At 44.8% G+C, this 25,668-nt stretch overlaps 1 pseudogene across 1 annotated transcript; it reads left to right on the forward strand.

The window, feature by feature from the left end:
• The first annotated feature begins 279 nt into the window (after positions 1–279).
• Positions 280–19,528, forward strand: LOC311064650 (protein ELFN1-like; annotated as a pseudogene). The gene is made up of 11 exons: positions 280–527; positions 2,147–2,300; positions 4,681–4,847; positions 5,513–5,660; positions 8,008–8,298; positions 10,501–10,664; positions 12,116–12,326; positions 13,915–14,313; positions 15,867–16,342; positions 17,885–18,063; positions 19,112–19,528. The product of its transcript is annotated as a protein ELFN1-like (transcript).
• The last annotated feature ends 6,140 nt before the right edge of the window (positions 19,529–25,668 follow it).

Genomic DNA, 25,668 nt, shown 5'->3' on the forward strand with positions numbered 1-25,668 from the left:
TACAAGCTCACAACGCGTCGCATCGCGACGCGTTGTGAGCTTGTAGATCTGCTATTTTCAAACGTTTTAGTACTTTTACTTTGGTACCTTAAGTACCTTTTGATACCAATACTTTTGTACTTTCACTCAAGTACATTTTTAATTCCCGAACTTTTACTTGTAACACAGTACTTTTACATTGCAGCATTGAAACTTTTACCTAAGTAAAACATTTGAGTGCCTTTTCCACCACTGGTCAGAACTGCCAAAACGAAACGTCGGACGGCTTCCCTCTCCCAAATGGATATCGGAAAGGCGTCCCAGGCGGGGGCGGGACCCGTTCGACAGGCGGGAGGAGCTTCTTCGTCCTCGCTGGCGGTGTGCACGGCCGGCTCCTTCCTCTATTGGCTGGCCCTGCTGTCTGTCATGCGGCTGCCGACGGTGACGGCGGACTGCTGGCTCATCGAGGGGGAGAAGGGCTTTGTGTGGCTGGCCATCTGCAGCATGAACCAGCCTCCGTACGAAGCCATCCCCGCTCATATTAACAGGTAACGCTGAGAGAATGTCCCGGTTTGTTTGCCTCGTATATCCTTTATCCCATATGGTTTGGATGAAATTTGTATCGTGACCTGAAACCTGAAAATGTATTTCTTTTTCTGATTAAAGGAGTAGTTCACCGAAAAAATGACTTATTTTCTATCAATTGCACACCCCATAAAGCCTTGAATTCATGGATGCTTTTTTGTTTTTGTTGCATTCCTAAGCTAATAATTTGATTCCCGTCTCCTACCGGCTAATGTATCAGGTAGGAGAGACAAAATAGACTCTTTGTGTCTCCTACCAGAAATACACCCGGTCATCAAATTATTGGCTTAGGAATGCCACACAAACTAAAAATAAATCCATGAATTCAAGGCTTCATGGGGTGTGCAATTGATGGAAAATAAGTCATTTTTTGGGTGAACTACTCCTTTAAAGAGCTGGAGAGACACAATGAATACTATCAGAATACAGAGCAAGGCAAGGGCTCTAGGGAGTGCGGTGCCCGCCGTCGAGTGGCTCAGTTATACAGTTGTCCAGAACCGCCGATCCAAACATAGAGTTCAAAACAATAGAGAGGGCACCGGAAATCCCCGCCCATCCACTTGTATGGAGTTGCTCACCCAGCACATATTCCCTTTTCACCCTTTCTTCCGGGTTGGGAAATGTGATGGGCGGGGCCTATGTGACGCGTTTTGCGTCACCTCCGTGAGCAAGCCCTGTGCGCAAGCCTGCGCGCAAGCTGGTGAGTCGAGGCCATTGGTCGAAACCGTTTTCGCTCGTTCATGTGTCTGGCCCCAACTGCACTGCTCCCTCTCGGTTCTGGGGGCCTAGATCCAACCATTATGCCCATATAAGGACATTCCAATATATGGGCATATACTGTACTGATGACATCAGGGATCTCCATATATGGGCATATACTGTACTGATGACATCAGGGATCTCCATATATGGGCATAAAAGGGACGAGGACTGACATATACAGAGATCTCCATATTTGGGCATCAGATGGACACATGCAGACAGACGGGTACAACGGGTACTCTGACCAAGCCCCGACACTATGACTCAGACATATTGGTGGGATTGGCGGTGCGACGTAGGCACGCGGCCCAAACTCTAGATGTGAGGGGCCGCACAGCGGCCCGAACCTCTAGTACAGTAAAATCTGCTGTGTGTAAAATAGGATTTTACTGTGTATATAGTAAAATGTGTGTTATTACTGAAAGATCAAGGTCAGCCCTCACAGACCTCATATGTCCAAAACATGTTCTCTACAAATGAAAAAAAAAAGGTAGCAGATCAACAAGCTGCGACGCGTCGCTTCGCACTGCGTTTTGAGCTTAGAGATCTGCTACTTTTGGATACTTCTGCATGACGCTGTAGTATGATCATAGTATGATGGTAGGATGATGTAGTAGGCCGTTGATTTACGAAAAAAACACAAAAGGTTAAAATATGGACGAAATGGTATTGCGTATGTATCAGCATGCTGTGTGTGTGTGTGTGTGTGTGTGTGTGTGTGTGTGTGTGTGTGTGTCTGTGTGTGTGTGTGTGTGCGTGCGCGTGTGTGTGTGTGTGTGTGTGTGTGTGTGTGTGTTTGTGTGTGTGTCGTGGTCCACAGCACCATAGTGGATCTGAGGCTGAACGAGAACAAGATCCGGTCGGTTCACTACTCGTCTCTGAGTCGCTTCGGGAACCTCACGTACCTGAACCTCACCAAGAACGACATCAGCTACGTGGAGGATGGAGCCTTCTCCGCTCAGTTCAACCTGCAGGCGAGTGATGGCACGCATACTAGTGTCTGTTCAACACTCTCTCTCACTCCCAGTGGCGTAAAGTAGCTAAGTACATTTACTCAAGTACTGTCTTTAAGTGCAATTTTGAGGTACTTTTACTTTACTGGAGTATTTCCAATTGTCTATACTTTTACTTTTACTCCACTACACCTCGGAGGCAAATATTGTACTTTTACCCCACTACAATTATTTGAAACCTTTAGCTATTAGTTACTTTGCAGATATACATTATTACATTATAAAACATACATTAACCACTTTAGCCCTATTTTATACCTAGGCTATTTGAAAATAGACGATCTACAAGCTCACAACGTGTCGTTGTGAGCTTGCCGATCTGCTCATTTCAGCGAAAGCTTTGCTCGCAATACGGATGCTGGGGTTTAAGTGGTTAACATGCAGGTCAGCGATGGCATGCACAAACACACATACACGTGTGCACACACACACTCAGCCTTCTCCTTGTCCGCAGTAAGTATGCATGCAATGCACACACTCACACCTGCAGCCTTTCACTGCACAATTCACTATGCAAGTCAGTGATGACTCACACACACACACACACACACACACACACACACACACACACACACACACACACACACACACACACACACACACACACACACACACACACAAAGCCCTCTGCACAATTCAACGTTTGCAGGTCACTGTTATATTATAGCCTTTAATACCAGGAAAAAGACAGAATTGGATGAGAATCCATGACGTATTAGCTGCGGGTAGTCTTGTATCACAATATCGATATTAAATGGACATCGTTGCTGTCGAGGCAGACAACACGAGTGTAGCACAAATGTACATGCATCTATTTTAAATTGTTTTTTTATAACAATAATATATTAATGATAATAACATCTCAAATTTATATAGCAATTTTCTAAGTGCTCAAAGACGCTTTACACTTAAGAAAAGGCTAAGAGTACAGAAGAAAATCAATAAAAAACAGTGGAATGGTGGACCAGGGTGGTGTGCAGTTAGCTGGGGAAAGCCATATTGAAGAGGTGGGTATTGAGAGCGTTTTTTGAAGGTTCGAAGGGTGGCATTCCACAGGATTGGGGCAGCAAAGGCAAAAGCCCTATCGCCACAGGTAAAATAATAATTTAAAAATAACTGTTTCCACCCGACAGCAACGATATACCCATACACACAGGCACGAGAGAAAGGCCAGTCTCCGCTCAACTTAAGCCCGATTTATGCTTGGGTGCGTGCCGGTGTGTTTGTCATCGCAGAACTAGTCTAAGTCAGGCTTTAGCCTGCGGACACGCTCAGGCAAAACACTACTCCCCCCCCCCCCCCCCTGGACGTAGCTATAATGACGTAGCTATAATGAGCTGGCAGTGTCTCACACACCCTGTCCCAACCACAGGGGGCAGTGTCTCACACACCCTGTCCCAACCACAGGGGGGCAGTGTCTCACACACCCTGTCCCAACCACAGGGGGGCAGTGTCTCACACACCCTGTCCCAACCACAGGGGGGAGGAGCACACGTCTGAGTCACTGAAGCCCTGCCACAGAGCTTTGGAAGCCGTATATCGTCTCTGTCACACGGAAAACTTGTATCTCCATATTTATTTATTTTTTTTTGGGGGTGGGGGGGGGGCTAATGCTACTACTTCGTCGTACAAGGTTTTCACACAAAAGTAGCGAAAATAAAAGAGCATTGTGAGCTATTTTTGCTATTTTTGTAACACAAATCAATTAAAAATAAGCTTGTGGGTAGTGGGTTTTATAAATACCAATGAAAAGTATTAACCAAGAGCCTGTGACTAAATTATAACTACACTGGGATCCATTGGAACACAGATTCTTCATTATATATCTTTTTTCAATTTCCTGAATAGTTGTAGGAATAGTAACTAATAGTTTTGGATGTACAAGGTTTCCACCTGACAGCAACAATATGTGAGACCCAGTATATCGTCTCTGTCGGGTGGAAACCTCATACGTCCAAAACTGTTACTTTTCACGATTCAAATTCAAAAGTAGCAAAAGTCGCTTTGCTCCGCATTTCGAGCTTGTAGATCTGCTACTTTTGATGCCTTAATTTGTGTGACGCTGTAGTATGATCAAGTAGGGCATTAATTTACGGAAAAAAACACAAATAAGTTAGAATATGGGAGATAAGAGGTTTCTGCCCGACAGCAACGAGACACTACTTACTGTACAGTAGCAGACAGTGTCTCTGTTCTAGGCCTCTACTCTCTCTCTCTCTCTCTCTCTCTCTCTCTCTCTGCTCGTAGGCGGGTTGATGATGACTGGCGCTGGCCAGCTCGTGCCGACGGCGGGGGATTTGGGATAATCCCCCCCCTCTTGTGTCTCTGGTGTCTCCCCCAGGTCCTCCAGATGGGTTTTAACAAGCTCCGGAACGTGACGGAGGGCATGCTGCGAGGCCTGGGCAAGCTGCAGTATCTCTACCTGCAGGCCAACCTCATCGAGACGGTGACGCCAAACACCTTCTGGGAGTGTCCCAACATAGAGAACATAGACCTCTCCATGAACCGGTGTGTGTGCGTGTGCGTGTGCGTGTGCGTGTGCGTGTGTGTGTGTATTACTATACTTGTGAGGACCGAATGTCCCCACAAGTATAGTAAAATATGATAAATAGATGTTGTGAGGACCAAATTGCTGGCCCTCACAAGAGAAATGCTTGTTTTACGGTTAAAAAAAGATTTTCTGAGACAGGTTTACGATTCGGAAAACATTCAGGTTGGGGTTAGGCTTAGGATTTAGATGTTATGTTTACTGGTTGGAGATGAGAGTTATATATTTACACTTAGTTGCACGCTGGTGTCGTGCACCAAAATTCTTTTTGATCTACAAGCTCACAACGCATCGCAACGCGATGAGAGAGAGAGAGAAATGTAGTGGAATTATTTCTCTTTGAAATGTAGTGGAGTGATAGATAGCCTGGAATTTAGACAGACTCTTCTTCTTAGCCTGGGAGTCTTCCTCAATATAGTTACAATATATCTAGAGGGCGGACTGCCCCGCCCCCAGCTGTTCATTTCAATGAAAGTTGATCACTGGTATTTGAAGCAGCCCGAATAACGCTCTACTTCCACATTTGGGAGGTTCCTTACTGGTACTTCCTTATTGTCCACACCTTGGTAACAATCCTCACCATGCTGAGCGGACACCGTGTCTCTCTCTCTGTTCCACCCTATAGGATCCAGGTGCTGGACGGCAGTCTGTTCTCGGGCCTCAGCAAGCTGACCACATGCGAGCTGTACACCAACCCCTTCAACTGCTCCTGTGAGCTGCTGGGCTTCCTCCGCTGGCTCTCCATCTTCCCCAACCGCACCAACGAGCGGATGGTGAGTGTTGTACCAGTGCTTCTCAAACGTTTTCCCGTCAAGGACCCCAAATGTATTATGTACTTTTGGCGAGGACCCCCCACCTGAAAATATTTTGTGGCTTTGAATGCTATCAATGCATTGAATGGGACATTATCACGTTTTATCAGAGCATTGAATGGGCGAGTAGGCGACATACTGACCTACCCGCCTATTTGTTAGACCATTCATTGGGCGTAATCAGGAGATACTGACCTATGCGGAAGCAGAGCAGTCCCCACAACATGATTTACCATTCTGTGCCTATCGGTATATAACTCGGACGGCGCTGAGTAGGCTCAAGTGAACGTCACAATGTTCGGCACGGCAACTCGCTCGCTTTAGCTCGCTCGGTGGTCCCTCTCTATACTTCGCCCATTCAATGGTCTGATAAAACATGATGATGTCCCATTCAATGCATTGATAGCATCCGAATGGGGTGAGAAGAGAAAGTATTTCAAACATTTTTGATATTTTTCAATTTACTTAAAAAATAACGGATGTACAAGCTCGCAGCGCGGCACGAAGAACCACCATGTTATACAACAACATTTTATTTTATGAAGTTGATTGTTGAATCCAACAGTGTGTAAAATAAACACGTTTTTTTATTCTCTGTCCTGTTACCCCCAAGCACCAGAGGGCTAACTTAACTCTCTCTCCTCTCACCGTCCTGTCTCTCCAAGAACTCCCTAAACTATTTTTTTCGGTAGAATTTAATCTCTACAAACCAATAGTCAACAGCAGACCGGGCTTTTTTATACATTACAGGTGGTTTGAGGCCCTTTATCTCCCCCTGACAAAGGAGTAACACCTCAGGCTATACTCAGATAAAAGTTTTTTTTAGGCTAATGTGTCACAACAGTGTGGGTACGGAGCAAATCGTCTCTGTCGGGTGGAAACCTCAATATGTCCAAAACTGTAACTCTTCAGGATTCAAATTCAAAAGCATCAAAAGTAGCAGATCTACAAGCTCAAAACGCGACGCGTTACGAGCTTGTATATCTGCTACTTTTGATGCTTTTGTGTGACGCAGTAGTAGGATCAAGTTGAGCAGTACCTCAACCAGTGGTCCGGGGACCACCAGTGGTCCTTGAGGGGGTTCCAGGGGGTCCCCAGCCAAATTAATAGTTAGGAACCAAATTGACCCATATTCCATTTGTACTCTCTCAGAGAAAAATGAACACTAATGATGATGATACTGTGGGACCCCCAAGAAATGAAAATGGTTGAGTCCCCGGCATATCTTTTCAAATGGGTCTGTGGGCTATAATATGTGTGAATTTGGGGGTCCTTCACGCGAAAAAGGTTGAAAATCACTGAAGTAGGACATTCATTTACGAAGGTTAGAATGGAGATAAGAGGTTTCTGCCCGACAGCAACAAAATGGTATCCAATACTAAGATAACGGCACCCATACAATCATAAAATGACACGTCAGTATTTGACAGTCCAATATGTTTCATCCTAATTTCATCCTAAAATCCCAACCGGTGTAATCGTTATCTCTGCGTTATGTTGAATGGCTTTAGACGGACCCAGGACTCTCTTTGGAGACAATCTCCATTTATTCTGACAGAACGACACAAAACACACGTCTCCAAGTTAATCTGGCTCTCTAATGCATGGACTCCTTTCTAAACAAACCCTGTATAAGTCATTTGTAACTCCAATTCTTATTGTGTTATAGAGAAGATAACAAAAGACTCCCACCTCGTTCCAATACGGAAACACACAAGGAAGAGGTGGAGGTGTGGCAGGATATTTATACAGGGAACAGAAGCAGAAGACTTACAGATGTGCCATTTCAAAACTTCAAATGTCCTGCCATCGCCAAGACAGTAAATTTTCAGGGGATTCCCAGGGCAATAAGAGGGACAAAGAAGGGCATTTAAAATGGTGAATTATTTTGATGATCACTGCTTTTATGATGCTAATTAATTTGAGCAACTGGTCAAGGACCTCTTCAAATCACCTTTCGCCTCATAATGAGTCTGACACCTTCTTCAACACACATTCTTTTGTTCTCATGTATATGGATGTCTGTTGAAGGGAAAAACGGGGGTGTGTAGTGACAACTTCTTTTCAGGGGCAAAACAGTGAATTTTTAAGGGCAGAACAGGGAGGAAAAAATGCATTTTCAGGCCACTTTCAGGGAAAGAACAGTAACGTGTGAAGTTTTGAAGTGGCACATCTGTAAAGGAGCTGTGACCACTAATGCATTGTACTATTATACATAATGGAGAATGGTGTCAGGTAGAAGCACGTATTTGTATATCATCTTGTGTCATTATATAACACTTATAATTAACACTGTTGCGCTAAACAGGTGTGCGACTCGCCCGCCGGCTTCTCCGGCTACAGCCTGCTGAGCCAGAACCCGCGCATCCCGGCGCACCGCAACGCGCTGCACATGCTCAGCGTCGTGTGCACCGACGACGGCAGCAGCGTCACGCCGTACTTCGTGATCCAGCCGAGCGGAGACTACACCACGCCGCCGCCGGACTTCGCCTCGCCGTGCGGCCTGGACGACTGCCCGTCCGGAGCCGGAGGACCCGAGGACCCCGTCAGCCTGAGTCCCATCTTCACCGACACCAACCCGGCCATGAAGCTCAAACAGGTGCTTTTTGATTGATCTGTTGATTGATTGAATGGCTTTATGAGACAGAAATGTCAACGGCAATATGTGTTGCATCGAGATGCGTTGTGAGCAGGGCCAGGAATTTCAGGGAGGCCACAAAGGCCATGGTCGTCGTTTGCCCCTCAGTTTGGCCTTGTGCTCCTCAAAACAATAGGCTCTATGACATTCACAGGTGTTACCAATGATACTGATGAAGGCTCTGTTCCATTTAGTGTAGCACAGTGGTTCTCAGATATTTCGATTCCCTCGACCCCCATAACTCTGAGAGTGTACAAATGGAACCAAATGGACCCTTACGGGTCCATTTGGTTCCATTTGTACACTCTCAGAGTTACACACTCGTAAGGGGCCATTTGGAAACCCCTTAACCCTGCAAGGCCCAGATTCTTTTCAAGTTGTGATGATTCCTGGCTCTGTGGGGGGTATTTATATGCAAATATCCTGGCCAATGGCATTGTAAGACTAAACAATAGGACCCAATGAGGATTTAGAGGTGAAAAAAATAAAAAATAACAGAAAAGAAAAATGATTTAAACTCATTTCTTTATAAAACATACATGTGATCGTGTGATCACACTGGGCCTTATAAGGAACCATGAGGGTCACTGGACCCACATTTTAGGGCCACTTGGTGTAGCAGAGTGTTTCCAGTGAGCCAACATGCACAATATCAGCACCCTGACTCTGTTTGACCAGAATGGAACAGAGCCTTCATTAGTATCATTGGTAACACCTGTGAATGTCTTCACAATATGGCTGCAGTGCATAGAGCCTATTGCATGCCCTGAGGCCACAGGGGCCTTAATGCCCCAGCTGACTGTATGACTTTCTCCTGTGTCTGTTTCTTGTCAATATGTAGACACCAGTGTCTCTGTCTTGTCATGTAGACACCAGTGTCTTTTGTTGACATTCTGAATTCTTAACTACCCTGAGTCCCCATCTTTAAACCAATCCAATGACTTTGATTGGTGCAGGCTGAGTATGGATCAGAATGTAAATACCATCATTTATGTATTTCACTGCAGATAGTCAGTTAATGAAAAATTATCCTTAACCCTTAAATTCATTTGATTCTTTCAATGGACTAAAATCATGTTTTATTTGATGGCCTTCCTGCCTTCAAAAAATGTACAACACCTTAAGCCAAGTGGCCTTAACCAGGCCTGGAAAGTCCAGGCCTGGTTGTGAGCTTGAAGTTTTGGAAATGTTTGGAAACGTTCTGTATAAAATGACCATGCCCAAAATAAGGGATTGATTATTATTGATGATGATGTTAATGATTTTTTTTATCATTAGCGCCTTTCATACATAAAATGCAACTCAAGGGTTTTACACAAAAAAAAATAAAGATCATAAAAACAAGTACATCAAAATAAGAAGAACATATTTTATAAAAAAGGAACGGTAAAAACGAATACAATTTGCATAAAACAAAAATATACTCAGTATAAGAGCAAGGGAACACAAACAAAAGCTATCAAATGAATCATCGAGATAAGCGAGGCAAAAATAAATATGTCTTAAGATCTGCTGATTCAGCCATTCGGGGAATCACTGGCAGAGAGATTCAAACTAAAAGCTGCCTCTTAGTACTTACAGACGGGACTGTTAAACGTTCCAGCTGTAAGTTATTAATCAATTATTTAATCAGATGACCGATTATTGATACTTTTTTATACTCATTTAACCCATTGAGACCTGGAACTGTGTCATTTTTAGATTTGAGCTAAAAAGCATTATTTTACACTTTAGGCTATTCAAAAATAGCAGATCTACAAGCTCATAGCGCGGCACCGAGTGCCGCGCTACGAGCTTGTAGATCTGCTATTTTTGAAAAATCGTGAAAATGTGTGCAAATCTTTGAATATATATATTTTTAAAGCAAACATTTGTAACTCAAATCTTTGCTTTTGGGGGTTCCTGGAACAAAATATTTTGATGGGGGTCCGCGGCCAAATACATATCATTTTGGGGGTCCTTGACATGAAAAAGATTGAGCACCACTGATACAGAAACATACGTTTTTCCGAAAATTGTTGGGATTTAGGAGACATGTAGAATCGTCTTCAGGTCTCAATGGGTTAAACGTTCCAACTGTAAGTTATTAATCAATTATTTAATGAAATGATTGATTATCGCTACTTTTTTTATACTCATTTAAATGGTTGCACCCCCTTACAGGTGTTGCACTCGAGCGCTGTGATCACGGTGCAGATCCCGCACCCGTACCGCAAGATGTACATCCTGGTCCTCTACAACAACAGCTTCTTCACCGACATCCAGAACCTGAAGAGCCAGAGGGAGGACATCGAGCTGAAGAACCTCAAGCCACACACCGACTACACGTATGCAACCTATTTCTTTGTTTGTTTGTTGATTAAAAAAAGTACTGTGATCAAAACCAATTCAGTACAGGGAATTCAAATCACTATAATCAGTGGTGTAAAGTAACTAAGTACATTTACTCAAGTACTGTACTTAAGTACAATTTTGAGGTACTTTTACTTTACTGGAGCATTTCCAATTTTCAGTACTTTTACTGCTACTCCACTACATCTCAGAGGCAAAGATTTTACTCTTACTCAACTACAATTGTTTTGATACTTTTGGTGCTCTAAGTACATTTTGATGCCAATACTTTTACTCAAGTACATTTTGAATGACGGACTTTTACTTGTGACAGAGTATTTCTACATTGCAGTATTGATACTATTACTTAAGTAAAACATTTTAGTACTTTTTCCACCACTGCCTTTTACTGAGAAGGCAGACTGTCCAAATGACTTCTTTACGCATTGAACCAATCAATGCAATTACCTCGTGTATAGTTGCTCTACTAGAGCTCTGAAGTCTAACAACCCGAAAGTTGTCCAGAAAACAGAGGTGAAACACTTTTATAAACATTTAACCAGTTCTTTTTTTTTTTTTGGTATTGATTTTTAAATAAAGAAAAAGAAAATTCCACCTAGGCCCTAGATGTGTTTACAAAGGTAATTTAGTCATCCGTGGATATAACGAAAATCCTGTTCACATTTCCATGTCTATCCAATTAACCCATTGAGACCTGAAGCCGATTCTACACGTCTCCTAAATCCCAACAGTTTTCTGAAAAATGTATGTTTCTATATCAGTGGTGCTCAATCTTTTTCATGTCAAGGACCCCCAAAATGATATGTATTTGGCCGCGGACCCCCATCAAAATATTTTGTTCCAGGGACCCCCAGAAGCAAAGATTTGAGTTAAAAATGTTCGCTTTAAAAATATATATATTCAAAGATTTGCCCACATTTTCACGATTTTTCAAAAATAGCAGATCTACAAGCTCATAGCGCGGCACTCGGTGCCGCGCTATGAGCTTGTAGATCTGCTATTTTTGAATAGCCCAAAGTGTAAAATAATGCTTTTTAGCTCAAATCTAAAAATGACACGGTTCCAGGTCTTAATGGGTTAAAAGGACACCGACCTCTCAGAAGGATACGAGAGATGTCAGTGGGGAGGTAGTTTCTCCAGGAAATTGTGTTGTTGCCTTTAAATGCATGCACATAATATCTCGTGAGGGAGAACCTTACAAATCTATTTGTACCAAAAACAATTTCGGGCTAGTAATAGGCAGTGATGGAAAAAGTACTCACATTTTTTACTTCAGTAAAATGATCAATACTGCTTATATTAGCTTATATTGTAAAAAATGTCCAAATGAATCCCTTTCTTCTCATTATAGAACAGGATCTATAATCTCATCAGTTTCTGCTCCCTGGATTTCTTATTGGCTGTTTGTATTATGGATGTTAAACAGGTACTGCGTGGCGTCCATCCGCAACTCGCTGCGCTTCAACCACACCTGCCTGACCATCTCCACGGGGCGGCGGCTGGACCCCGAGAGGCAGCCCAGCGAGTCGTCGGCCACGCACTACATCATGACCATCCTGGGCTGCCTCTTCGGCATGCTCCTCTTCCTCGGCCTGGTGGTCCACTGCCTGAGGAAGAAGAGGATGATGGAGGAGAAGGTATACAGAAAGCATTATTCAGCCTGCTCTGTTGTATAAATAGGCTCTATGCACAGCAGCCATATTGGACAGAAATTGGGCCCCTTCCTTGCCTCCTTCACAGGTGTTACCAATGCCACTAATGAAGGCTCTGTTCCATTTAGTGTAGCACAGTGGTTCTCAAACTTTTTAATTTCAAGGACCCCCATAACTCTGAGAGTGTACAAATGGAACCAAATGGACCCTCCCGGGTCCATTTGGTTCCATTTGTACACTCTCAGAGTTACACCCTCTCAAGGAAACATGAGGGTCCCTGGACCACACTTTGAGACCCACTAGTATTTCTAGTGAACCAACATGCACAATATCAGCACCCTGACTCTGTTTGACCCGAATGGAACAGAGCCTTCATTAGTATCATTGGTAACACCTGTGAAGGAAATCAGAAGAGGCCCAATTTCTCTCCAAAATGGCTGCTGTGCATAGAGCCTATTGTCTAACAAAAACAAAATGTTCAGTTTTTCCCGTATTGCCTCCAAGGATTATCGGACTTCCCACACCAGCACTTTCTGATCTGAACAATAAAGCCATCACACGTTTAGCGCTCACAATAGCAAATGGCACTGATCATCCCTTACATCGTCACTGCAGACTCGTGCCATCTGGACGAAGATACAGAACTTTTGAAATTGGGAAAAAAGTTTGTTTTAAAGTTTTGTCCCTTCAGCCATTAACTCTTTGACTGCCAGAGTAATACTGTAGTGTAGTGTGCCACTGCTGCCAGCGAAAACGAGAGATTTTACTGTACCTTTGAAAAATCTGGGAATATTCGCCATGACCGCCGTCCTCACGGAGATCGGCTCATTGCACGCACAGGGTTCCTTGTAGTATAGGAAAAAGAAATGTGTCCGCTCGTGGTGATCCATTGCACAGCTGTGGTCATTTGAATGAGGCTTGTTTTTTTGCCGTCAAGAGAAGAGGAACGGAGGTTTAACCAATTCCCCACAGAAAATAAACAGGAACAGGACAAGCTTTTCTTTCTTAAATGACGTAAATTCCGGGTCTTTCGTCATCAGGCAGTGAAAGCATCATTCATAGGGTGGAAAACCACTGAAACCACAAAACTGGTCAGAACTCGTCAGTGGCAGGCTGCGCCTTGGCAGGATCTGACGAGGGAACTCGTCAGTGGCAGGCAAAGAGTTAACCCATTGATACCTGGAACGCATCTGTGTCACTTTAGATTTCATTGGCTATTCAAAAATAGCAGATATACAAGCTCATAGCGCGGCACCGAGTGCCGCGCTATGAGCTTGTAGATCTGCTATTTTTGAAAAATCGTGAAAATTATGTTTTTATATTTTTTCCCGAAAAATTGTTAGGATTTTGATTTTTTTTTTACGCGGCCTCAGGTCTTAATGGGTTAAACAGACTGCCTCGCTGACAGGATACTTTTAGGGTTTACTGGGGACTTCATGTATTGTCTTAGTGTAATGTGGCTATGTGCTATATGGACATGTGTTTTTTTTTATTGGAACAGACTGTGAAGATGAATATCCCTGAGGGGACAATAAAGATGATGATGATTATTGTTATTATTATCATTCTTAAGGAGAGGAAGATGAGCCGCATACAGCGCACGCTCATCGAGCTCAAGTACGGCGGCGCCGAGATGGAAGGCGGAGGAGGAGGCGGTGGAGGTGGAGGAGGAGGTGGCGGCGGCGTCTCCTCCTCCCAGAAGCAGATGCTGTCGGGCGGAGGAGGGGAGAGCCTCTCCCGGATGCCCTACCTGCCCCAGGGCGGCGAGATCGACCCGTACAAGCTGCAGGAGGTGATCGAGACGCCGGCGCACAAGGCGGCCAAGCTCAACTACATGGAGGTCAGGGGCTCCGGCGGAGCGGGGGAGAGGGAGAGGGAGAGGGAGAGAGAGCGGGAGAGGGAGAGAGAGATGTCGCCCCATCAGGACAACCCTCAGGGCTCCGTGGCGGAGATCTCCACCATCGCCAAAGAGGTGATTTTAGGATTTAGGAATGTTGATTCAGCCATGCATTATTTAGGCCAGCGGCGGGGGGGGGGGGGGGGTCCATTTGGTTACATGTGTGCACTCTCTACGGAGTCATGGGGGTCCGTAGCCTAATGCGTAGTAAACTAGGGGTCCTTGGAATGAAAGCCTTTTGAGAATCACTGATTTAGGAAAATGCTGGATTGATTATTTACCTGGTAACATATAGTTCCAAATGTACAGAAAGATTTTTTTTTAAAGGAGACACACCATGAATTAAAAAAAATAATTGATATTTAATATCATATGGTGTATGTCCCTCAAACCATTTTCAAAAGGTTTGAGCCTAAATCAACACTCAGATATACTCATCCCAAGTCAATTCTCTCAGGCTTATAAAGCACTTTCAGCTGCAATACCAAAACGTCCTGTTGGGCAGAGGGGTGCTACTGAGCAATTCTGTCTGTCAAAATACATGGGCAGACAGTTTCGTGATGTAAGCAAACATGCCATTCTGAGATGGCCTGTTCAGACACGCCCATTCTGAAAATCTCTGAAATGAGAATGAATGACTGAATGTTAAAAAATATATTTTTTTTGGGGTACAAGAGACACTGGGGAGCCCAAAAAAAAAAAAAAAAAAAAAAAAAAAAAAGTGAAATTCATGGTGTGTCTCCTTTAAAGACCATGTTGTTAATTAAGTAGATCATTTTTACCAGGCCTCCTAGTTTCTACTCTGCTTATCCCGATCTGGATGAAAACATCTGATAAATGCCCTAAATCAGTGGTTCCCAACCTTTTCTGGACCAGGGCCCACTTGAAATTGTCAAAAGTGTTCAGAGCCCACCAATCCCACCACTTAACCTCAGCAGATGGGTGGGCTGTGTGCTTTTTCAGAGCAAGTTTATTTCAACGATTAATGTTCTGGCTTGAATCAATGGAACTAAAACGTTTCTATCGCTATCACAATGAAAACTCATCTTCAATGTTTTAACCCATTAAGACCTGGAACTGTGTCATTTTTAAATTTGAGCTAAAAAGCATTATTTTACACTTTGGGCTATTCAAAAATAGCAGATCTACAAGCTCATAGCGCGGCACCGAGTGCCGCGCTACGAGCTTGTAGATCTGCTATTTTTGAAAAATCGTGAAAATGTGTGCAAATCTTTGAATATATATATTTTTAAAGCGAACATTTTTTACTCAAATCTTTGCTTCTGGGGGGTCTCTGGAACAACATATTTTGATGGGGGTCGGCAACCAAATACATATAATTGTGGGGGTCCTTGACATGAAAAAGTTTGAGCACCACTGATATAGAAACATAGGTTTTTCAGAATACTGTTGGGATTTAGGAGACATGTAGAACCGGCTTCAGGTCTCAATGGGTTAAAGAATGAATACCATTTGTTTATATATTCATGTTATACTATCATTCAAATCTTAGTGTTTTCAAATTATTTGGGGGCCCACTTGCGATATCTTCACGGCCCGCCAAGCAGGACCCCCAGTCCACAGGTTGGGAATGACGCCGGCCTAAATTGTAAACGATGCATTTCCAGGTGGACAAGGTCAACCAGATCATCAACAACTGCATCGACGCGCTCAAGTCCGAGTCCACGTCCTTCCAGCAGGGGATGAAGTCCCCGTCGTCGGCGGGCAGCGGCGGCGGCGGCGGCGGGGGGGGCGCCGTGTCCACCGCCGAGCCCCAGCTGGTCCTCCTGTCCGAGCAGGGCGAGAGAGAGAGGGGCGAGAGGGGTGAGAGGGGCGAGCGGGGCGAGCGAGGCGGCGGGAGCGAGTTCCTCTCCCCGGTGTACAAGGGCGGGAGGGGCGGGCGGGGGGAGGAGAGGGGGCGGAGCTACCACCACCACTCGCTGCAGCGCCACCACAGCATGGAGGCCCCGCCCACCTCCAAGCGGCCCAGCACCTCCTCCTCGCCCGGCTCCGCCCGCACCCCGCGCTCCTTCCGCTCCGACGGCGGCTACCGCTCCTCCGAGAGCCGCTACATCGAGAGGACCTCACCCGGAGAGCGAGGTGCGTAAATATACGCGCCCCTTCTTCTCACCTCTCGCCCCGCTTTCTCTTTCCATTGATTGATTGATTGATTGAATAATTTATGAATGATTGTCTAATTAAAAGCATAATATTTGCCTCTGAGATGTAGTGGAGTAGAAGTAAAAGTACTGAAAATTGGTACTCCAGTAAAGTAAAAGTACAGTACTTGAGTAAATGTACTTAGTTAGTTTACACCACTGCTTGTTTCCTATACATTCAATAGGCTCTATGCACAGCAGCCATATTGGAAAGAAATTGGGCCTCGTCTTACTTCCTTCACAGGTGTTACCAATGATACTAATGAAGGCTCTGTTCCATTCTGGTCAGGGTGCTGATATCGTGCATGATGTCTCACTAAAACACTCCATTTTGGTTCCCAAATGGCCCCTTATGGTGGGTGTGTAACTCTGAGAGTGTACAAATGGAACCAAATGGACCCGTAAGGGTCCATTTGGTTCCATTTGTACACTCTCAGAGTTATGGGGGTCCTTGAAAATAAGACAACCACTATGCCACACTAAATGGAACAGAGCCTTAATTAGTATCATTGGTAACACCTGTGAAGGAAGGGGCCCAATTCATTCCCAATATGGCTGCTGTGCAGCCTGTGCATAGAGCCTATTCATCAACATACAACATTAACACAATGATACATGTCATCAATAAATAAAAACACTATTACAGCATGTATACAAAAGAGATGGGAACATGCATGCTAGCGACTGGCCAAGATGTCTTTACTATGCAGACACATCTTGGTCACACCGTTCCCCATGTTTTGTTTGGGTTTTCTTCGACCAAAAATGACTTTCACTGATTACCTGGCATCCTAAAGTTCCAGAACGTTATTTAGATAGCGTGTTGTTCAGACAGATGGTTCATCGTTTACCTGGGTGGCCTATTTTCTCTAGACACCACACAGTTCTCTATGCACTCCATTTGTTGTGATCATTTACCTTGTTTAGTAGGGGTGTCACGATTCACTTACCTCACGATTCGATTCAAAATCGATTCCTAGGGTGCCGATTCGATTAAAATTGCGATTCTGCGATTAATTGATATTCGATTCGATTCTGCGATTTATTGCGATTTTTTAGGGTGCCGATTCGATTAAAATTGCGATTCTGCGATTAATTGATATTCGATTCTGCGATTTATTGCGATTTTCTACCCCAAATCACTTTGCATTAATTATACTAGAACATTTTCATATAATATAAACCATGAAAAGTTGAATCATACACTTCAATGCAGCCAGATCATGTCAGGCAGTCTTTCTGACATTGATTTCAGACAAATTGCCAGTGAAAAAGGTACTACCTTATAACAAAAAAAAGAAAAACTTTTTTTTTTTTTTTTTTTTTTCAAAAAATCGATTTTAATATTTTGAATCGATTTTTAAAATCGTGGCATTAAGAATCGCGATTTATTCATGAATCGATTTTTTTTGACAGGCCTATTGTTTAGTGTAAGTCGCTGTGTGGATAAATGCCTAACTCGTGAATTGTATATTGAGGAGGTGGAGGAGGGGGAGGAGGAGGAGAGTGGGGAGGAGGAGGAGGAGGAGGGGACGCCATCCACACCGTCACCCCGGCGGCCGCCATCCTGCGGGCCGAGGCCCAGAGGATCCGCCAGTACAACGAGCACCGCCACTCCTACCCCGGCTCCCAGCAGCACCTGCAGGACCTGCAGCACCACCCCCAGGTACAGTAAAGGTCATTTTAGGTGGGGTCCGGGGACCCCCAGGGGTCCTTGAGGGAGTTTCGGGGGGTCCCCAGCTAAATGATCGATAGTTAGGGACCAAATTGGCCCTTATGGGTCTGTAACTCTGAGAGTGTACAAAATGGAACCAAATGGACCCTAAAGGGTCCATTTGGTTCCATTTTGTAAAGGGTCCATTTGGTTCCATTTTGTACACTCTCAGAGTTAAATTAACATTGACTTTACAATATAAATTGGGGTCCCAGACATAGAAATGCCATTACATGGGGGTCCGTATAGCATAATGCATGTCAAACAGGGGGTCCTTGAAATCAAAATGGTTGAAAATCAGTGCTAGAGCCGTACAAATCTTCTTTTATGGGGGTCCCTGGCATATCTTTTCAAATGGGGGTCCGCAGGCTAATAAGTGTCAACGTGGGGGTCCTTGACATGAAGACGTTTTAGAACCGGTGGTTTAGACTGATGCTAAGCTCTTGGTTTACTCATGATCCTATGGTTCACTGAGGCCTTCATATCCTGTCCTATATTGTGATTCCTATCAGAGCAATGGTCACCTTGGCCATTGTGTTGAACACTGCTGTAGCGCCCCCTATGTGTTCAATGTAGCTTTTTTTTTTATCTGACTATTTTCGTGGCAGACCCCTGAACACTACAGTGTTAGAGAGAGAGAGAGAGAGAGAGAGAGAGAGAGAGAGAGAGAGAGAGAGAGAGAGAGAGAGACACTGAACATAGCACAGAGATGTGTGCAGCTGCTGTCCATGGTTCTGAAGTAACTGTAGCTGCTGTCCATGGTTCTGAAGTAACTGTAGCTGCTGTCCATGGTTCTGAAGTAACTGTAGTTGCTGTCCATGGTCCTGAAGAAACTGTAGCTGCTGTCCATGGTCCTGAAGAAACTGTAGCTGCTGTCTATAACTGTCACTGCCACTGCTGTCTTGTGGTTCTGATAAGTCGCTGTGGTTAAGAGCGTCTGCTAGATGCCTAGAACTGTAAATTGTACTGTGCCCCCCCCCCCCCCCTACCCACCCTCCAGGTCCTGCAGGATCTCCACCACCACCCGGGCAGCGGGGGAGGAGGAGGAGGAGGCCGTAACAAGCCCACCGTGCTGGACCCGCTCACCCTCAGCAGGCAGGCCAAGCAGCGGGAGCTGGCCTACTCGCAGCTGTCGCCCCACTACCCGCTGTCCCCGCAGTACCACAACCTCAGCTACTGCTCCAGCCCCGAGGAGGACGAGGAGGAGGACGAGGGCCTCCTCTGCACGCCCACGCTGGGCCTGTGGGAGCGCTTCAAGCTGCACCGCAAGCGCCACCGGCAGGCCGCCATGATGGAGGAGGAGGGCTACGTGGCGGCGGGACACGCGCTCCGGCGGAAGGTGCAGTTCGCCAAGGACGAGGACCTGCACGACATCCTGGACTACTGGAAGGGCGTCTCTGCCCAGCAGAAGGCCTGAGCCGGCCTCCTCTCTCTCCGACCGCGCACGCACACACACACACACACGGACGCGCACACACACAGACACACACACACACACACACACACACACACACACACACACACACACACTTCGGGAGATTTGAAAAACACACACACGTACAGTACACACACGTGCGAGCACACACACACACACACGTGCATACACATGATATTGCATAATATACTTGCCACATATGACAAAAGACATATGTAAATAGGCACACACACGCGCACACACACACACACACACGCACACGCACACACACACACACACACACACACACACACACACACACACACACACACACACACGCGCACGCACACACACGCACACGCTAGCACACACTTTACACAAACCAAGCCTTTGCTTCTGGGAACATGGACCAAACTAATGATGATATAAACTACATTGAACAACGACATTCAGATAACTTATAAAGACTGATTTACTTTTTTGTAATGTAATGGAAATTATAACTCTGACTTATGTAGCCGTTTGTACTAAGAGTAGGTTTTGAATGAAGAACAAGAAACAACACACAAACACACACACGCACACACGCAGGCACGCACGCACACACACAAACACACACACACACACTAAAGGACAGGAACCCATAAACATTGCCGGGCAGCCCATCCTGAAGAGACTTTCAATGCCCCGCCAGCCTTTTAACGTGCGTTCAGTGAGACAGTCAAACTAAAACTGACTACAGTGCATTTACCTCGCCAAATAGCGTGTTTTCCCCAACGGCTATGGATTGATTGAGACTTCTTTTTTTTGCTCGCCAGAGACGATCCGATTGTTGGAAGGGGAACTTGTTCTTTTTCTTTGTGCATTACACTCACGCAATATTACCATGTGCCCAGACAGTTATGAGATTTCCGTCGAGAATTATCAGATTCAGACGGATTAGCAGAAACGTGTGAAACGGATTACCGTGGAGGGAATTGCAGGATTGGGTGTCCAAGACGTCACTAACAATCGACTGTGCTGAGAATGATAGTATGGTAATCGGTGCTTCTCAAAGTGGGGTCCAGGGACCTCCCAGGGGTTCCTTGAGGGGGGGTATCCTTAACCCTCGCAGGTCAGTAACTCTGAGAGTGTACAAATGCAACCAAACGGACCCGTCCCATTTGCACACTCTCAGGAGTTGTTACGAGAAGCGCCGAGTAAGTTGTCCTCGCCTAGGGGGGGAGCGAGCGTTCAAAATGTGCCAAATCAACCCACGGAGGTAGTAGAATCTTACTGTGTACCGACTTCTCTCCGACTCTTTTTTATATGGAATTTAAAGGAAACAAACTAAAAAAAAATAATCTTAGAATGATATATGTTGTTATTACTATTCCAATTATTATCATTATTACTACTGTTCTTCTTATTCTTATTCTTATGATCCTCATCTTTACTACTCTCTATTATTTGAATATGGCATGTGGCTCTGTGACCGTGTGACCGTGTTTTAGACTGTTGTGGACCTTCTCGGTCCGTACGGAGGAAACGCACCCTCCCACACCGCCGCCCACATGTGAAGATGGACTCCGAGAGCTTTCGGTTCTCCACCTTTTTTTTGTTTTGTTTAGTTTTCTCCCTTTACTGAGAGGAATGTGCTCCCCTGCACCGTGAGTGTCGAAGAGACATCTGCCTTTTCTCTCGGTACTATGAACCCTAGCGTTGCTATACCTTCCTACCACCCTACACCACGCTGGGAACACTGTACAGAAAGCTAGGAGAAGAAGTTCTATATTTGGAACACAGAGGTGACTCCTATTTTTTTTCTTTCTTTTTTCCCCTCCTTCCCTCAACTTGTACGACACGGTTTTGAAACCTTCGAGACTTTTCAGAACAAAAAAAAAAAAGAGAACAAAAAAAAAACAGAATCCCATGTTAGTTACCTTCTTCTGGCACTTAACAGTGGTAAGTTTTTTGATTTTTAAATTGAACAAAAAAAGAAATCCAAAATCTTCAATGAATGTCTTTGACTCCCACAGAGGGAGGGGAACACACACCTGCACTGTTCGAAGAACAAGGAAAAAAATCGACTCTTTAATAGGTGAAAAGGTAACGCTTCTGGCTTCCTTCCCGATACACTGTAGCCCCCCCCCCCCCCCCCCCTCCCCCCCATTGCCCCGGTTTTTACGACTTCCTTTCGAACTTTTTTGTTTTTCTTTGTCTCTTGGTTCCACTGTGGTGTCACTGTGCCGGGCGAACTCTTTCTCAATCACGTACGGTAGGTGGGTATAGGCCTACTTCAGAAGATTTTAAAAAGTACCGCTATTTTACAGATCTCCAAGTCGCCATATCAGTTCATTTTGCCAAACAGATGACAATTTGCACAAAAAACAACCACCGCCACTGAACTCACTGCTCTTATCCTCCAATCATTTCTAAGACCAAAGTACTGTGGTAGCGGATTCACCCCTGTAACCCCCCCCCCGCCCCTCCCCCTCCCATGAAAAAGAAAACAATGGGGGGGAAAAAAGAAACAAGCCCCCTCTCCTCTGGGTATTGAAACAACTTCATCCAGTAATTATACGGTAATTACTCTAGCACATAATACTGTACCCACGTACTGCACACACACACACACACACACACACACACACACACACACACACACAGACACAGACACTCACACGCACGCACGCACGCACGCACGCACGCACGCACGCACACACACACACACACACACACACACACACACACACACACACACACACACACACACACACACACACACACACACACAGATGAATGTATAATTTGCATAATAAAACTGTTGACCAGCTGTACTTTTCTTTTTTTTTCTGAACCTACCAGCAGTTTTGGGCCACGACGCCTCCATGTGAGTCCAGGAAATGACTCATTCCTCACAGTATAATCCTGAGGAGGGCAAAACTAAAATGGAACCAAATACGTGGTGGAACCAAATATTTGGTTCCCTGTGTGCTCTCTTCAGAGTTAACTTAACTTAGGCTACTGTGCTGGTTTCTGACCACTTCCCCTTCCAGAATCTCAATCATGACAAGAACTATTGGCTCTCTATACAAACAAACAAAGACTGATACCCTGTTATTTTACATCCAATTGGCTCTATGCACAGCAGCCATATTGGAGAAACTTTGGGCTCCTTCCGTATTTCCTTCACAGGTGTTACCAATGGTACTAATGAAGGCTCCGTTCCATTTAGTGTAGCATAGTGGTTCTCACAACTCAATTTCAAGGACCTCCATAACTCTGAGAGTGTACAAATGGAACCAAATGGAAGGGGCCGTTCTGAACCCCTCAAGGAACCCTGAGAGTGTTTCCAGTGAGCCAACATGCACAATATCAGCACCCTGACTCTGTTTGACCAGAATTGAACAGAGCCTTCATTAGTATCATTGGTAACACCTGTGATGGAAGTAAATGTATTTCCAAAATGGCTGCTGTGCAAAGTGTGCATAGAGCCTATTAAATCGAACGAAGACAAAATAATGCTAAACAGCCAGAGGCATTTTGCATTAAAGAAATCATTACAAATGTAATCAAAATGGATCCGCGAGCGTCCATTACATTTCTCCGATTTACCAATGGATAAACGTAACACTGTAGATTTTACTGTGTGATTAATATTTGGATCCCACGGGGTTTGAACTGACGGGTTCCTGTCAGTCAGACGTGCAATGGAGAGGAAGTGTGATTAGCGTAAACCCACAAAGAAATACATACATGTACTGTATATATCAATGTCTGCGCTATTTCTGCTAACCAGACATGCGAGAGGGGAGGCTTCCAACGGGACTAAATTGCCACTGTTTATTTTGTACAGACACGCAAAAGGACCTCATCTTGTCACAGACAGGAATGACGATGGTATCAAGGCCAATTTCAATCCAATCCTCTTTGCTGTGAAAAAAAAGAATAAGAGAGAGAAAGAAATAGCTTCTCATATCCCCATCTATGGAAAAGTAATCTCCGATGACAAGTGCTTGCACCGATCGAATTGCCTCTACTTCGCTCGGTTGAAATGGAAAACGGAAAAGACTTCCGGGGGACAACGACGGACGAAACGACACAGCTGGGTATTCTATGAAAAGTTTGTTGCTGAAACAAACTGCCGTATAAAACATGCGCCCCCCCCCCCCCCCCCCCACCACACACACACAAACAAAAGAGTCAAAATGTCATTAAACCCAGTTAAAGCCATATTCCAAGGGTTAGCGAAACCACTGCGGTTATTTTGTAGCACTGCGAACGCACATTCATTTTTGTTAACCAGGCTCACCCACCCCGGTAGCTATTATCACACTAAGATCACACACAGAGACGAAACCTCCTCCTGTCTTTTTTTACACAACACCATGTTTGTAATCCCGACCTCTTGTTTTTTTCCCCGAGAAGGGAGAGCGCGACGCCAGGCTCCAGCTCTTGCGTTTCACATCCCCTGACTGTGGCTTTAACTAAACAACAGCCTTAAAACATTAGATGTTCTTTTATCTTTTTTAACTCCAGCCGCTGAGCTTTGAAAATGTTCTTTTATTTTTTTGGGGGGGCAGGGCATCTCCCCCGCTCGCTTCTAGTTTCTTTACTTTTATTCCCCGCCCAAACTTTCCTTTGCTTTTATCTTTTTTTTAACTCGAGCATTGAGCTTTGAAATAAAGGGGAAAAAAAATGTTCCCCCCCGCTTCTGTTTTTTTTTTAAATATACTTTCATTCCCTCCCTGAACTGTCTGCTGTCTGCGTTTTTTTCTAATTGCTTGGTTCTAAAGCCTCAAACGAGTATTCTTTGAATAAGAATAATATCAATGTAGCAATGTATTCAAAAGAAAACGACTGGGTTTTGTTTTTACAATGCTGTTATTTTGTATTTATTTATTTATTTATTTATATATTTACTTATCTATGTTTCATCTTCTGCTCATGAACAATAATGGCCTGTCATTATCAAGTATGTCTGCGAGCGAGCAGCCTTGCTGGTTTCCCTCAAAAATAATGTAGTCAGTCAGTAATGAGACACCGACCGCCATCTCATTACCGAGTGACTTTATTTTAGAAGTGAGCAGTCGTACAGTAGAAACTCCCAGTGCCACTGTGACTCCGAAACAGCGTAGGATTGGAACCAATTTTTGGTTCCATTCGTACGCTGTTGGGAGTTAAATTGACACTGAGAGTTTGACTGTGCGGTGAACCTGACGCTCTGAAGCGCGGCGAGGGGAATCTGTGTGTGTGTGTGTGTCTTTTCTTTTGGAGGAGGCAGCCGTGAAGCGAAAAAGCAGCAACTACTACAGGAGCCTGACACAACACACGGGGGACCCAAAAAAATGGAACATGTTGCTGAGGGGGGAGAACAGAATCGTGTTGAGCCTGAATTACGCTCCGTCACGCGGCGGTGCCGCACGCCAGAAAATAGCCGACCTATACACCCTTCTGAAACGCAAGCTGAAACCTCAGCACCACAGCCCCCAATCACAGAATGCCGTTTTTTTACGGTGTGTAGTTTGTTTGACTTGAATTGGAGTGCTAGCTCATTGAAAGAAACCTACAAGCGAAATGGCTGCCAAGTGGGGTGCTTCTGTCCTATTGGTTGGTGGCGGTTGAAGCCGTCGGGACGCTCCGCCCCGTTTCTCCCATAGAATGGAAGTGAACGGGGAAGCTGCCTCTCTGAAGCACATGTCTGAGTCCGGGCCTAGGCAGGCTATTTTCGGTGCGCGACGCCGTCATGTGACAAAATACAAAGGCTAATTTATCGTCTCTGTTGGGTGGAAACCTTGAATGTCCAAAACTGTTAGGATTCAAATTCAAAAAGAGCAAAAGTAGCAGATCTACAAGCTCGAAATGCGTCGCTTTGCGCCGCGTTTCCTGCTTGTAGATCTGCTACTTTTGATACTTTTGTGTGATGCTGTAGTGTGATCAAGTAGGGCGTTAATTGAAGAAAGAACACAAAAAGTTAGAATATGGAGATAAGAGGTTTCTACCGGACAGCGACATTATGCTTTGGGCGGCAAGTGTCGACTGGCAGTACTGTCTGCGACTCACCGACAAGACAGCGTTGCCTGTAACATAAACAAGGAAGTCGATGTACAGTAGTCTTGTGCATCTCACCGACCAATCAGAGTGCACAACATTTCATGAAG

Source organism: Gymnoscopelus microlampas, assembly GCF_963454915.1.
Source record: "Gymnoscopelus microlampas genome assembly, chromosome: 2".
NCBI classification, from domain to species: Eukaryota; Metazoa; Chordata; class Actinopteri; order Myctophiformes; family Myctophidae; genus Gymnoscopelus; species Gymnoscopelus microlampas.